The 13,628-nt window shown below is 37.7% G+C and overlaps 1 protein-coding gene across 1 annotated transcript in view; it reads right to left on the reverse strand.

The window, feature by feature from the left end:
• LOC139936015 (uncharacterized) overlaps positions 1 to 13,628 on the reverse strand; it is a 135,344-nt gene that overhangs the window by 109,824 nt on the left and 11,892 nt on the right. The window contains exon 2 of the mRNA XM_071930713.1: positions 13,518 to 13,577. The gene's annotated coding sequence lies outside the window, so the exon portion shown is untranslated. The remainder of the gene's footprint in view (positions 1 to 13,517; positions 13,578 to 13,628) is intronic.

Genomic DNA, 13,628 nt, shown 5'->3' on the forward strand with positions numbered 1-13,628 from the left:
ATATTTCATAGTAAAAAATATTCGATCGGTTGAAAATGAAGCATGGAGATTAACTAAACCATGAAAAGTATTGCTATCTAGGCTGCTGCCTTCATTGCTATGCAGGGGACGATAACAGAGTAGCCAAGACACAATTTAAGACAGTACACTCGACGACAATCAACCGTCTTGAGAGGCCTCTAAGGACCCCGAGGAGTGGTTCATAATTGTAGCCTTAATATGGGCGCCAAACTGCTCCATATACCCCTGGTCTTTTAAGACTTATAAGTCGCAGCCAAAGACAATCTTCTTGTGGTTGAACATTTTTTTCATTAATGTTACGTTTTTGAATCGTTCGGGATTATGTTGGGATCACTAGCTAAGGTATGTGTCCGCCATGTTGGCTCTTGCTGACGTCATGTATAAAGACCTATTGATGGAGTGGTATAGATATGAAATTATTTCATAGTACGCACCAGTAGTTTTGTAATATTCTCCCAGGAACATGTGGTAAAGAATTAGGTTTTCAAGGTTTATAGGAATGACTCATTTCAACATAGGAAAAACTCCGCACTGTAGTTTTTTGGTGATAAGAAAAACAGAAACTTAGTACTAACATACACTGCAAAAACCGGGGTGTTAAATTCGACACCAGGGGTGTTGTCAGTGTCACATATAGATTACAAAAGAAACATCCAAATGAACATCTAATGTTATTAAAATAACACTAAGGTAATTGTGTTTGGGAAATAAGTGAAATGTTTGAATTGAATTTGAAATGTTGATTCTATTCGGTATAGCCATATTGCGGGATTGTTTAAAATCTAAAAGCTGACAGCGCTCTAATGAAGGAGTGATCTTACACAAACATGAAGGACAAGAGTTTTAAAAACTGCCGGTTGAAATTTTAAAGACAATCTATTACAGGGTTTTCAAATGTCCAAAAAACTTCAGCTTTAATCGGTCTCTTGTGACCCGTACATTACGCCCATAATGATACACCACACCAGCACACAAGGCAAATATTTCATTATTACAACGGTAGATTGGGATCAGTAATTTTCTTATCAGTGTTCAAGAAAATATCAATTTAATCTTCACGCATGACCGATCACACCATGAACCGAGTTCAAGAAAAAACCGCATTTACAAGTTTGCAATGGAATTTAAAATAGCACAACATGAATTCCTTATTGGAAGATGCATGCTTGCTTACGTTTTAAATCTGAGAATTGTTCACCAGAAATATAAAACGTCTATTATCTACGGCTGAGTGAGCACACATTAAATAAACACCCATTACGTGTCAATGAACCGTGAACTCATGAGCTGCAACATTTACTCTGCATCAATCTATCAATGTTATTGCGCAAAATACTAATAGCCAATGACTTCATGTAACATATAATCATCGTGAATAAAAAACACATTTTGGTTTCACGATGGGTGTTCTGACAGCCAGTGTACTGCACTGGGCCTATGGGAAAGTTGACATTTTGTGTCGTAATTTCCACATAAAACCAAGAGTAATGGAAGTAAAAGCTGAGATGTGCTCCCTTTCAACTTATCAAAAGTTGATAGGAATTAGACAGTGCTATCTCCATAAAGTATAAGATTTTATGTTTTCTTCCATTAGGCAGTGTAACAAATCGTGCCTGCAAAAAAGTCCAGGCTCTGTGACTCTTTTGTAAACATGTGATGGCACAGGTCACATCGTCTATAAAAAATACTGATCTGAAAAAGCATCCCGTCAAACTGATAGCATCAGAGAGCATGTGTAACCATCTTCTTGTTGATCAAGTCAGAGTTTGTTACAAGCGGAAGTTACACAGTGCAATCACAACATCCATTCCACATTTATTCCTCATACATGTTTGAACACGCTGATAACACAAGACGTGCACCGGAAATATATTCAGATTTTGTGAATTCAACCTCGTCCCCACAAGTCAAAGACTAACAAACTTGATTGTTGATTCGAGCGGAATTCACTTCACACCGATTTCACCTTTCATTTTTGGCGCCAAACAAACATATTCCATTTGATTCATGGTCAGCGATGCAGTCAAGATGAAACAAAAAACCCAAGCCTCGTTCAAACAAATTTATGTCTTGTGTCAAATGCTTTGATAGGTATTTATCTTCACCCTTAAAGACACTGTCAAAATCATTCAAATACCTGCAGGCATGACACGACACCGTCAACTAAACTAAAGGAATGTAACACGTAAATATGTGCACACATTTTGTACACGTGTATGAAGTATGAATGTCAAAACAGAACCGTTTGAATTTCAATTCTGCGGCGGCGAGGCTGGGCTAGACGTCTTTGAGACAGATGCAGGGTTTTGATCTGTGTTCACTGTGTATTATTTAAGTGTTAGAGAGCATTTTACTCTTCGTGTAACTTCCTATTGACAACGTCCCTAGAGAAAAGAAAAAAACAAGTGACCTATATTTTGGGGTCATTTGTGAAGCATCTGGATGGTCAAAACTAGTTTAAGGCACTGGTCATGTTTGGTAATTGTCGAAGCCCTTTATTCTCACTTGGTGTATCCCAACATATGCATAAAATAACTAATCTGTGAAAATTTTGACTCAATTAGTAATCAAAGTTGAAGAGAATAATTAATGAATAACAACCTTTTTGCACAACGGGTGTGCGCTCTCAGATTCCTAAAAGGGGCCTCAAACCTTAAGTTTTAATTATTTCGTGAAAAATACCTCTTTCTCAATAACTATAATACTGCTTCCGAGGGAGCCGTTTTTTCACAATGGTGTAAACTATCAATAGCTCTCCCCTGCTCGTACCAAGTAAGTTTTTTTTGTTACAATTATTTTTTAGTAATTACCAAAACCGCCAGTGCCTTTAATGAAATTAATGTTATTTCCCCCCTTCACAGTTCACTTGTAATTACACAATCATGTAAATATAATTATCACGCAAATGATGAAGCAATTTTGTAGCTCCTGCTAAAAGTACAGGGTCGTTTGTTACCAAACAATGACTTCTTCTGTCATTGTGACGATACCGTCAAAAACTAATGACATAGCTATTGATCGGTACGAGCATTTAATGGCAGGTAGAAGGGCTTCCAACACTACTTTGTTTATTTTAACATTTATGAAAAAAAAATGTTACCGGTAGCCATTAACGATCGGAACTTATTGTTCAATTTCACCTTGAAGTAAATATTTAATTTAATTACATTACGAAAAACATATAATTAGCCTTGGGTGTCTTTTGAATTTTCAGCAACGCTTTCGACAATTTATTGTAAGAGTCTTGACAACTAACCATCGTTTCAGAAAACTCGGGAAGGCAAGGGACTAAAGGGTTAACGGAAATATATTTTAGTAGTTTTCTGTTTCAAACGAGCATGTTTAAAGGGTTTTGGTACCTTTTGTGGATCAATTTTCACAATTGAAATGTTTTCACTGGTTTCAAACATTTTGACTCAAAACTCAAAATGTATAGTTTCACTCATTTCTTAAGTTAAGAACTATCGCTTCAAGCAAAAGTACTTCAAGGGACACCGTGACGTCTTTATACCAATCAAAACCATGTGCACATTTTGTGATACTTTGTATCTTCAATCTCGCCAATGTTGTACACAAGACGTAACGTACTTCTGGTTATTTTACAGTCTAGTGCACTCGTTTGAACCTCATTTGAGCGCCAAAGTTCGTCACAATTACAAAGGGAGAATCGGATTGAAGTCCATTTAGCCCTATCGCTTTCAGTTTCTTGTCAATCCAAGGCGGAGAGAAGCACTTAATGAACACTAATGATTCCACTGATCGTTTCTACGTCTGATCTGCATGACATTTGATACATCATTCTGTATTTTAGACAATAATGACATTTGGGTGTTCATTATCAATATAAAGTTATTGGACAAATTTGAATAACCCATTGAACATGATTCCTCTCGAATGACATTGATGAATACTCACAGGGAGCGCGCCTAGAACCAAGAACTGCGTCATTCTGACAAACACAAATGTTGATTTTCGTCAGTCAATTAATCTCAAAGACCTTGCATATAAAGTGACCACTTCGGATAACCACACACGGACAAATTGACACCAAATGATCACTTAATTCAAAGTAGTTTACAATGAAACCCCTTCTGGAACATCTTTCAACGAGACCTTTAATCGTCAGACAAGTACTGAACAGAATAAAGGGAGTCTTGAAGACATCTTACTTTTCCTGGAAATCATAATAGGATGCTATTTCTTTTTTAAATACTCTCCTAGGGTTTTGGTTTGTTTCACGTCTTTTATGACATCACTCAACGAGACATTCAAACAGACGAGGAGGGCCGGGGAGGGCAAGGGGCAAATTACTGAACAGAAACAGAGACTCTTGCAGATATTTCTACCTTTCTTGGAAATCATGATGGGATGGTTGGATGCTTATCCCTTTTGAATATCAATTGTATACAGCCAACTTCTAAAAATTTGTTTATCTTTCTTCTTTCCCAAGTAAGAGTTACTTAACAGAAGGAAATATAGGATTTCAAAGCTTCTTGAAGGCATCTACTTTTCCTAGAAACCATCATGTGATGGTTGAACACGACTAGTGAATCTTGACAAGGCGTCAAAATGGTTGGCAAACACCACACAACTGATGTTTATCCCTGCTGAATATCAATAGTAGCCACTTTATATTACTTTGTTTTATTTATCTTTTTTGCCTGAATAAATAAAAAACACCTTTTCTTAAAACCACAAGTTTGTTGGCATGCTTCAATTTTTGTCAGCAAGCAAATCGTCAAGCGCATCTATATTTATACCTAAGCATATATTCAGCCAGATGGTCCTACCGCACTGCCATCAAACACCCTCTGGTATTATAAGGCTGACTTTAGAGATGTTTTTTTCCCTTCTCCTCCTTCAAACCTAGAGGAATGTTTGCGATGGAAGATAAAAAAATGATTTTGACTTGATATCCATTTTCCATCAGGCGCAAGAATCTTGGGATGACGAGAGAGTGACGGTACTGTGGGGGATATTTCAATTGACCGCGGGAGACTGATGGGGGAAATAACCGCTGTTCGTTTTTTTTTTTTTTGTGTTTTTGTTTTTTTGATCACAACTTCTATCACATTTAATGTGATTGAGCGCCTTGTGCAAACACGGGATGGGAGTCAAGACAAAAATCGCATCGCAGCTGACTTGTCATTAAAGGCACAACAGCCGATTTCACGAAACGCTAGGATTAATCCTATCTCGAGTTAAGACGAGTAACTCGTCCTAACTGAGGATTGGTTCATTGCGTCCTAACGTCTTCGGATACGGAACTTAAATCGTCCTTAGCCCTAAATTAATCCCAAGTTTAGGAAGAGTTTGGTGAAATCGAAGGCTTGACAAGTTTGGTAAATGTTTAAGACCAGTATTCTCACTTGGTGTATCTTTATGCACAAAATAACAACTAGGTCATCGAAGCTAAAAGAAAATAATCAAAGAAAAAAACACCCTTCTCGCACAACTTTGTATGCGTGCGTGCTCTCAGATGCCCAATAAAAGGCTTCAGGACAGAAGTATTTTATTATTTGAGTGAGAAATTACCTCTTTCGCAAGGGAACCGTTTCTCAAAATAGCGTGTTAAATCAACATCCCTCCATTGCTCGTTACCAGTTATAAGTATGTGTATGCTAACTTCCCCTTTGAGTATTCACCAAACGTGTCCAGTGTTTTTAAGGATGTTGTGTTATTGAATAAAGTGTGACGCCCCCAAGGTTGTCTTTTCAATAATTGAAATCACCATAAACTCATCATATCGACAAACACGCAATCAGCCAGACACAAAAACATAACGAGATTCGATTTCATTTCGCGAAACAAACACAACAACACAAACCATCATGTTTTGACATTACTGCTCCGTTGCTCATATTCCTACTTCCAAAGTTGTTTTAAGGATTTACCATCCCAACCTTCTTCTAATAAGGTGACCGATAATCAGAAGAAACAAAATTAAAGAGTCCAAAATCGTTGACGACATTTTCATAGTTGACGGAGCAGTCATAACTTCTCTCTTGTTGCGAGGCATCGGCCAAGGTTGGTATGATACAAAACTCAGTAGGGCATTATGTGTTGGCCATTGATGCACGCAGTAACAGCATGAAGTCATTACGTAGTGTGCAACCAAACAGATCAAAGTTATATTAATATTGGTATCACATAGTGACACGTAATCCAATCCATACTTCTTTCCATTTCTAAAAATAAAAATCTCAAAAGGTGGAGCACATTTATCAATTTTGTTTTCGAATTTGTCAAAATTCCATGATTAGTTCACTCAACTGGATCTAGAGAATGAACTATTTTGTTGTGTATCTCTAAGTATGCCAAAATTATATGTTTAAATAATATGTGTGTAATGTATAGTAGTACTTAGCCTTAATACACACCAATATGTTGCAAATTAAAAAAAAAATCTTTCTAAAATAACACAAATCTTTATTTTGCACGTAAGCTTGGTACGTGCGTTCATTATGGGACTTAGGCTCCGTATTTCAGTTTCAGGAAATGGCAACAGTTAAGTTCCCGCTCAAATCTGTCAACATATTTATGACAAACTTCGACCTCGTGTACTTGTCCTATGTGATCGATCCCCAAAATGACATTTTTGAAAAGTGTGTGATCTGTGACTCGCTTATGATGCCTCAAAATCTATATAAAACTTATTCCTTCACCTTTCCTTTGACGTCAACAAAGTGCCGCCCTTAAAGTTCAGTGTGAAATTTACAGGAAGAATTCTAGAAGACCCGTGAACTGATGACGGTATTAACAGAAACAAGAGTGTGAAGTCGGACTAGTTAAGAGGAAGTGCATTTTAGTCTTGATGCTTGACAGTCTGACCTAACGTGAGCGTATTGCTTGATGAGCCACACGGTCTGGTTTCAGCCGCGTCATTGGCCTTTCATGCTCCACATACCGTAGGTATTAAGATAGGAGGAAAGCTGATGTACACATAATGAACGCGTTATGCACCGATGGTCATGTATGGATCGGATGAGTGGGTTGATGTACGGACAAGGTGTACCACGCTATTTATGTGATTACCAGCCGTGGTTTACAGGAATCTTAGAATGTGCGAAATTGATGAGTGTTCTGTGATGCTTTTCAAATTAAAGTTAACACGGCTGTTTTTTTTTTTTTTTTTTTTTTTTTGGGGGGGGGGGGGGGGGGCGGACTATAACTAAAACTAATTAGCGCTTAATTCATGCTTAACAGAAACAAAATGTATTGTTAACTTTGTTAGATACAAAATAGGGCCTACCAGTATTCAACAATCAATCAAACAATCAATTAATCGACTAATCAAAGGTCATTTGTAGTGCGCCAAAATCAAAAGCTTTTTTCTAAGTTCTAAGTACTACATTTGTTTTAATAAAAAACAAATAAAAATACACCTGCAACACATTCTTTTAAAATCTTTCCCAAATCTGCACTCTGCATAACTCCCCAACAATTCCACCTCCCATCCCCACCATATACAGTTGCTTCAAGGTCTAACACAAGATCCTCTATAAACACAGTTTTCTGCACATTTCTCGTTGTTTTTGTCTTTCAACCTTTGTGTACAACCAGTCAGTGTCAACAGTCAACTAGGGCGATTTAACAATGACCTGCCTCGTAAATCCAAGGATTTCTATCGAACAGCCAGTGGCCACCAGAATGACAACAAAGTGGAAGTGCAAGCTTTATAAAACATGGTACAAAACAAAAGACAAAGAAAAAGTACGACTTGTGACTGGCGTTTGAATCAATCAAACTGACGAGATGTTAAAGGGACACGTTGCCTTGGATCGGGCGAGTTGGTCAATAAAAATTGTTTGAAATCGTTTGTTATGAAGTTGCCTTGGATCGGGCGAGTTGGTCTATGAAAAGTGTTTGAAATCGTTTGTTATGAAATGCATGTGGTTAGAAAAATGTTATAAAAGTTTATATAATGATCCACAAAAATATGCCTCGTAATTGCGTGTTTTTTCTATTATTTTGCGAACTAGCACGGTCGGCCATTTTGTGGAGTCAATGACTCCACAAAATGACGTGCTGTGTTAGTTCAAGACGTATAACGAAAATCGTGCAATTTCGAGGCATTGTCTGGATCATTATATTCTACTTTTAAAACATCTTTCCAACCATATGCATTTCATAGCAAACAGTTTCAAACACCTTTCATCGACCAACTCACCCGATCCAAGGCAACGTTTCCCTTTAACCATGCTTTAACATGTCTATAGATGAAATGAATTTGAATGTAGCAAACTATAGAACACTAGCACGAGAGAACACTGTACATTATCCAGTATTAAAGGAACACGTTGCCTTGGATCGGTCGAGTTGGTATCTGAAAAGCGTTTGTAACCGTTTTTATAAAATGCATATGGGTAGAAAGATGTTGTAAAAGTAGAATACAATGATCCACACAAACATGCCTCTAAATTGCACAGTTTTCCTTTTACCTCGTCGACTAACACGGTCGGCCATTTATGGGAGTAAAATTTTTGACTCCCATAAATGGCCGACCGTGTTAGTTCGCACAGTAGAAGGAAAACCACGCAATTTCGAGGCAAACTTGTGTGGATCGTTGTATTCTACTTTTAAAACATCTTTCCAACCATATGCATTTTATAAAAAAAAGGTTACAGACGCTTTTTATAGACCAACTCGTCCGATCCAAGGCAACGTGTTCCTTTAAGTGATAAACATGTACCACAGCTGCAGTTCGAACAAAAAAGGTCTCTGACACAAAACAATACAATAACACACTGACTGACAAGCTGAGTGTCTATTGTTGCTATGGTTATCAACAACTTTTTACCCGGACACAAAATAAACATGTCTTACAATCGATAGAGTGACACAGTTAATCACTGGGGACCGATGCATCAAAGTACCAGTCTACGAAACACCCCTCAACTCTTCATTGTAAGTTGCACCTGATAGCCGCTAACGCTGAGAGACTATTGACTGATGCTGGGAATCCTTTCTTGCTAAAAAGTTCCTTTCAGTTTATTTTAGCAAACTTTGCCGGAGGGATGGAATAATGAAAATAGTCAGTTTTGTATCAGAATGCACTGATGGCTAGTCACCTCTGGAAGTTTGTAAAAGCGTTCACTGGAACATTTGGGAAAAATTGCAAATATCGTTTCGATTCGGAGAGAATCATCTGATACAAACGACAGCCTCGAGGGTCAATTTAAAACATAATCAAGAAATATTGAGGACACGGCTAAAATTGTTACCTTTGGATAATGTTCTGATTACAAAAAGGAAAAACATAGCAATATTAAAATAGGGTCTGAATATATTGTTACTGTTTTTTTTTTTTTTGAAAACAGTTGGCGATTTCCGCATATGCAAATAAGTTGCACTGACCTTATTTGTTTTAATAGAATATATGTAGAAAACTCTTGCCAAAATGCTTGCCTATACATACAATTATTAGATTATGCACAACTAGATTTAAGATGGTGAAACGTGTCAATTAAGATACATTGATTAGATAGGTACTACGTCATAATTATGAGATGTCAGTCATCTTTGGGACTTTAACACTCTTTCTCTCTCAGTATCCCTTTAACGCCTCGACAGATGTACATCTTCTTTTTGGGATTATGAAAGTAGCCTTCAGAAATAGAGCAGTTAGATCACCTAACACTGAATGATTCACTGAAATCAGCAACCCTACCACATTATGCCCAATGTGTCGGATTTACAGATTCAAGAGGATTTAAGGCGCGAAATGCCGGTGGAGGAAACCACTAATTTGAACGACACTAATATCAGTTTCCGTCATTGAGGCTCGTAGCCTCCTACTCGTGGCGGTAGCGCAGGTTAGACTTTGAAGTCGGAGGGAAATTGTTGGAATAATTTCGGAGGGGAAATGTTCAAAATGTATTTGTTTGCCTTGTCGGAACGTTGTGTCGTGCACCAAAGATACCACAAGTGGCGTAGCAACGTTTCTTCAAATGCACAGCTACACGCGACTAATACAGCACAACAAATTATTAAAACAGTCAACATTTGTCTTAGGAACAACATTGAGATGATTGGCACTCCTTGACTTCAATCTGTGCCTGTCAAAATAAATTTCAATTTTGTCACAAATAAGATCACGTGTTGTTAAAACTCATCAAATAAAATCATCTGCCAGACAAGTTCGAATATGAAAACATGATCAAGGTAGACTAAAAAAACACGGTTAACAAAAGCAGTATGTTAAAGTTGTCCTCAAAGCTACATGTCAAAAATATTCAATAAAGGTTGACAATGAGTAGGCGTTTTGAATGACACCCACTAATTAAATTCAACAAATTGGAAACCTCCAATCGCCTGTGACCTACTGATCTATTTGTGTAATCCTCCAACGATCCAGCCATCCATCACACTACAACATCCGCCTTTCCACTAATAAGCTTCAGACATTATTTGAACTTGAGAAGTGACATATTTTCCCTGTCCACATTTTCCCAACCCAGCCGAGCTCGACGTGAGTAAGAGCACCATGCCCTTGACGTAGTAACCCTGACGTCGTATTGAGTGAGCTTGAGTCATAATAGGATATACAAATGTAGACCTAGAATTTCAATGCTACTTCAATGCTAACCGTTGTGCAACAGAAAATAATATATACAAATCTTATAGAAAATCACATCTTTGGAATTGAATTCAAAGCTGTTTGGAGGAATTCGACCGTGAGACAATTCAGTCGCTTGTTCTATATATAGACAAAGTATGAGCCCATGTTGAATATCCACACACTAGATGTTTTTTCAATATTTAGCACCAAATGGAATAACCAGTTGAAATTCAACCAAAGTGATGATTGGGATTCATTGGAATGGGTTCTGTTACTCGAGGTTTACTTATTGAGAAAACGGCACCAAGAAATCAAGGTAATTTCCATTAAGATTACTGATTGAATCCATCTAGCGAGGTGACAGCGGGTACCAACTCCATCTCTGGCCGTACTGAGGACAGGAAGTTTAAAAAAAAACCTATCTGCAGGTGATTTACAGACATTTAAATTTGTAGACATACTTTTTTGAATGTTACTCAACGTGGGCAAGGCCCAATTTCATAGAGCTGCTTAAGCACAAAAGTTTGCTTAAGCCCAAAAATCCTTGCTTAGTAAAATCAGATTACCGGCCAAGAATTCACTCAATTGTTATTCTAAGTAAACAACAGCTAAATACCAGTCACAAGCAATGTATATGTCATGACATTTTGGCCATTAACGTGTCTATAAAATATGCGAGCTATGTTTGTGCTTAAGCAAATTGTTTGCTTAAGCAGCTCTATGAAATTGGCCCCTGTTCAGACAACAAATGTCAAAGGATGCTTACTACCATTGCCATGTTTATGACAAGTAGGCTTTCGGTGGTCAGTTGTAGAGGTCTCGTTCAATCTCTAGGACCCCGGTTCACATTACACACTATAGGAGGGTACTGTATACATTGATTGATGTTTAGTCCCTACCTCTGGCTCGTGGAGTTTCCCTGGAGGGAGTAATTCTATAGGGGTTCACTCCCCACATCTAAAACTGGAACTTCCTTCTTTGTCTTCTCTCATATGGCTATTGGAAATGTACAGCGATTGAGTTCGCTTTTTGTGAGTCCTTGGCTTCACAACCAGAATAAATGTCATGAAGTTAAGTCAAAATTACACAATTCGGGGTCACTGAAAGTGTCAGACCCTATCCCTTTAACCACAAGACTCGAAGGTGGACATTCCCCACGCATAGTGGCACATTAATAACCATGGTTGTATATTTATACTTGCATATTCACTGCCAGTTAACCACGTCATTTCCCATTGATGTTAACAGTGACATTTTCCACTCCCACCGAGATACAACACACTTATCGCTATTTCCAAACACGAGTAGATGGGTTAGAGTTTTAATATAACCAGCAATAATTACAACTTACTCCAATCCACTTCAATCCAGGAATATCTCTTCGTGACACAACAATTCCAAATTAGACTCTGTCCTGAAGGGTTTCAACTATTCCCTAAATCAATGTTTCACGTGGCCTTATTTACCACTTAAATCATGTTGTATAAAGAGTTGATGGAATGCCAATATAGAAATGAGCTCGTGACATTTGAAAAGCTCTTGTGAAAATGCAACCCTTAAAGGAACACGTTGCCTTGGATCGGACGAGTTGGTCAAAACAAAAGCGTTTGTAACCGTTTTTTATATACTGCATATGGTTGGAAAGATGTTTTAAAAGTAGAATACAATGATCCACACAAGTTTGCCTCGAAATTGCGTGGTTTTCCTTCTACTGTGCGAACTAACACGGTCGGCCATTTATGGGAGTCAAAATTTTGACCCCCTTAAATGGCCGACGTGTTAGTCGACGAGGTAAAAGGAAAACCACGCAATTTTGAGGCATGTTTGTGTAGATCATTGTATTCTACTTTTACAACATCTTTCTACCCATATGCATTTTATAAAAAACGGTTACAAACGCTTTTCAAAGACCAACTCGACCGATCCAAGGCAACGTGTTCCTTTAAGTGCTCCGCATAGTATCAATAGGTGTATAAGTCTAGTAAAAATAGAGTTCTCGATTAACAGTTAAGCTATTATTTAAGATCTACAATACAAACATTATTCACTTAACGTGTTTATCAGCGTCTTCAGTTTTTTTCCAAATTGATATCCCGAAAAAACATGGGCTGAGCCATCTACCAATTACATTAAATTTCTAATAGGAATAGAATCCTTATAAAGAACTAGTAATCAATTAAACCTTACAATTGAACTGTTGTGATCTACACTACACAAACATGATTCACCTAACGTTTTCATCAATGTGTTTAAACTCACTCCAAATTGACATCTCGAAAAATATTGTGGAGATATGCAGTCAAATTTATTTCTTCTGAAAGGAAGCTGTACAAGAAAAAAAGGATTTGGGATGGAAATAACCAAAGTGTATAGAATCCTAAAACAACTACACAATTTATTCTTCTAACGTCTTCATCAACGTCTTTTTTTATTTTTTTTCAAATTGATATTCCGGAAAAAAGGGATTTGAAATGGAAATGTCACAGAGAGCGATGGATAGTTTGACTGATAAACGTGTGGGATGCAAGACGGCGTACGACGTTAAGACGATCGACTACTAAACCATGGAGATATGCAGTAATGATACCTTGGCATTGGAGTAGGTATTTAGGGGTAGGATTATCGCAGCCCTCCCTTGGCATGTTAAACTCCCCCCCCCCCCCCCTAGTCTCAGCCGGGACTCAGGCGGGGATGGAAATACCTCTTGGCTCCATCGAGGAGATGAACAAAACCATGGCGCCCAGGAATATCCATCTCAATGCAGAATCAAATCGATTCCCTAGTTCTATTCCTAGATTATACTGCAGTCCAGAGACCTCCTTATTCTACCCTTTTCATATAAACCTACTTTCCCGTCGATGAACTCCTCAAGAATCTGGGGACTGTTGTCTCTAGATTTTTCTCTCTCAAAACGTTGTTAAAGGAAAAATCTTACCTTGTTTCAGCATATCCGCTTTGATTGATATTATTTTATATCTCCCCAGAAACTGCACATCTATTGAACAAAGGTAAAACAATAATCAAAAAGTGCAAAGAAAATACTACA

The sequence above is a fragment of the Asterias amurensis genome, chromosome 4 (genome assembly GCF_032118995.1).
Source record: "Asterias amurensis chromosome 4, ASM3211899v1".
Taxonomy (NCBI): Eukaryota; Metazoa; Echinodermata; class Asteroidea; order Forcipulatida; family Asteriidae; genus Asterias; species Asterias amurensis.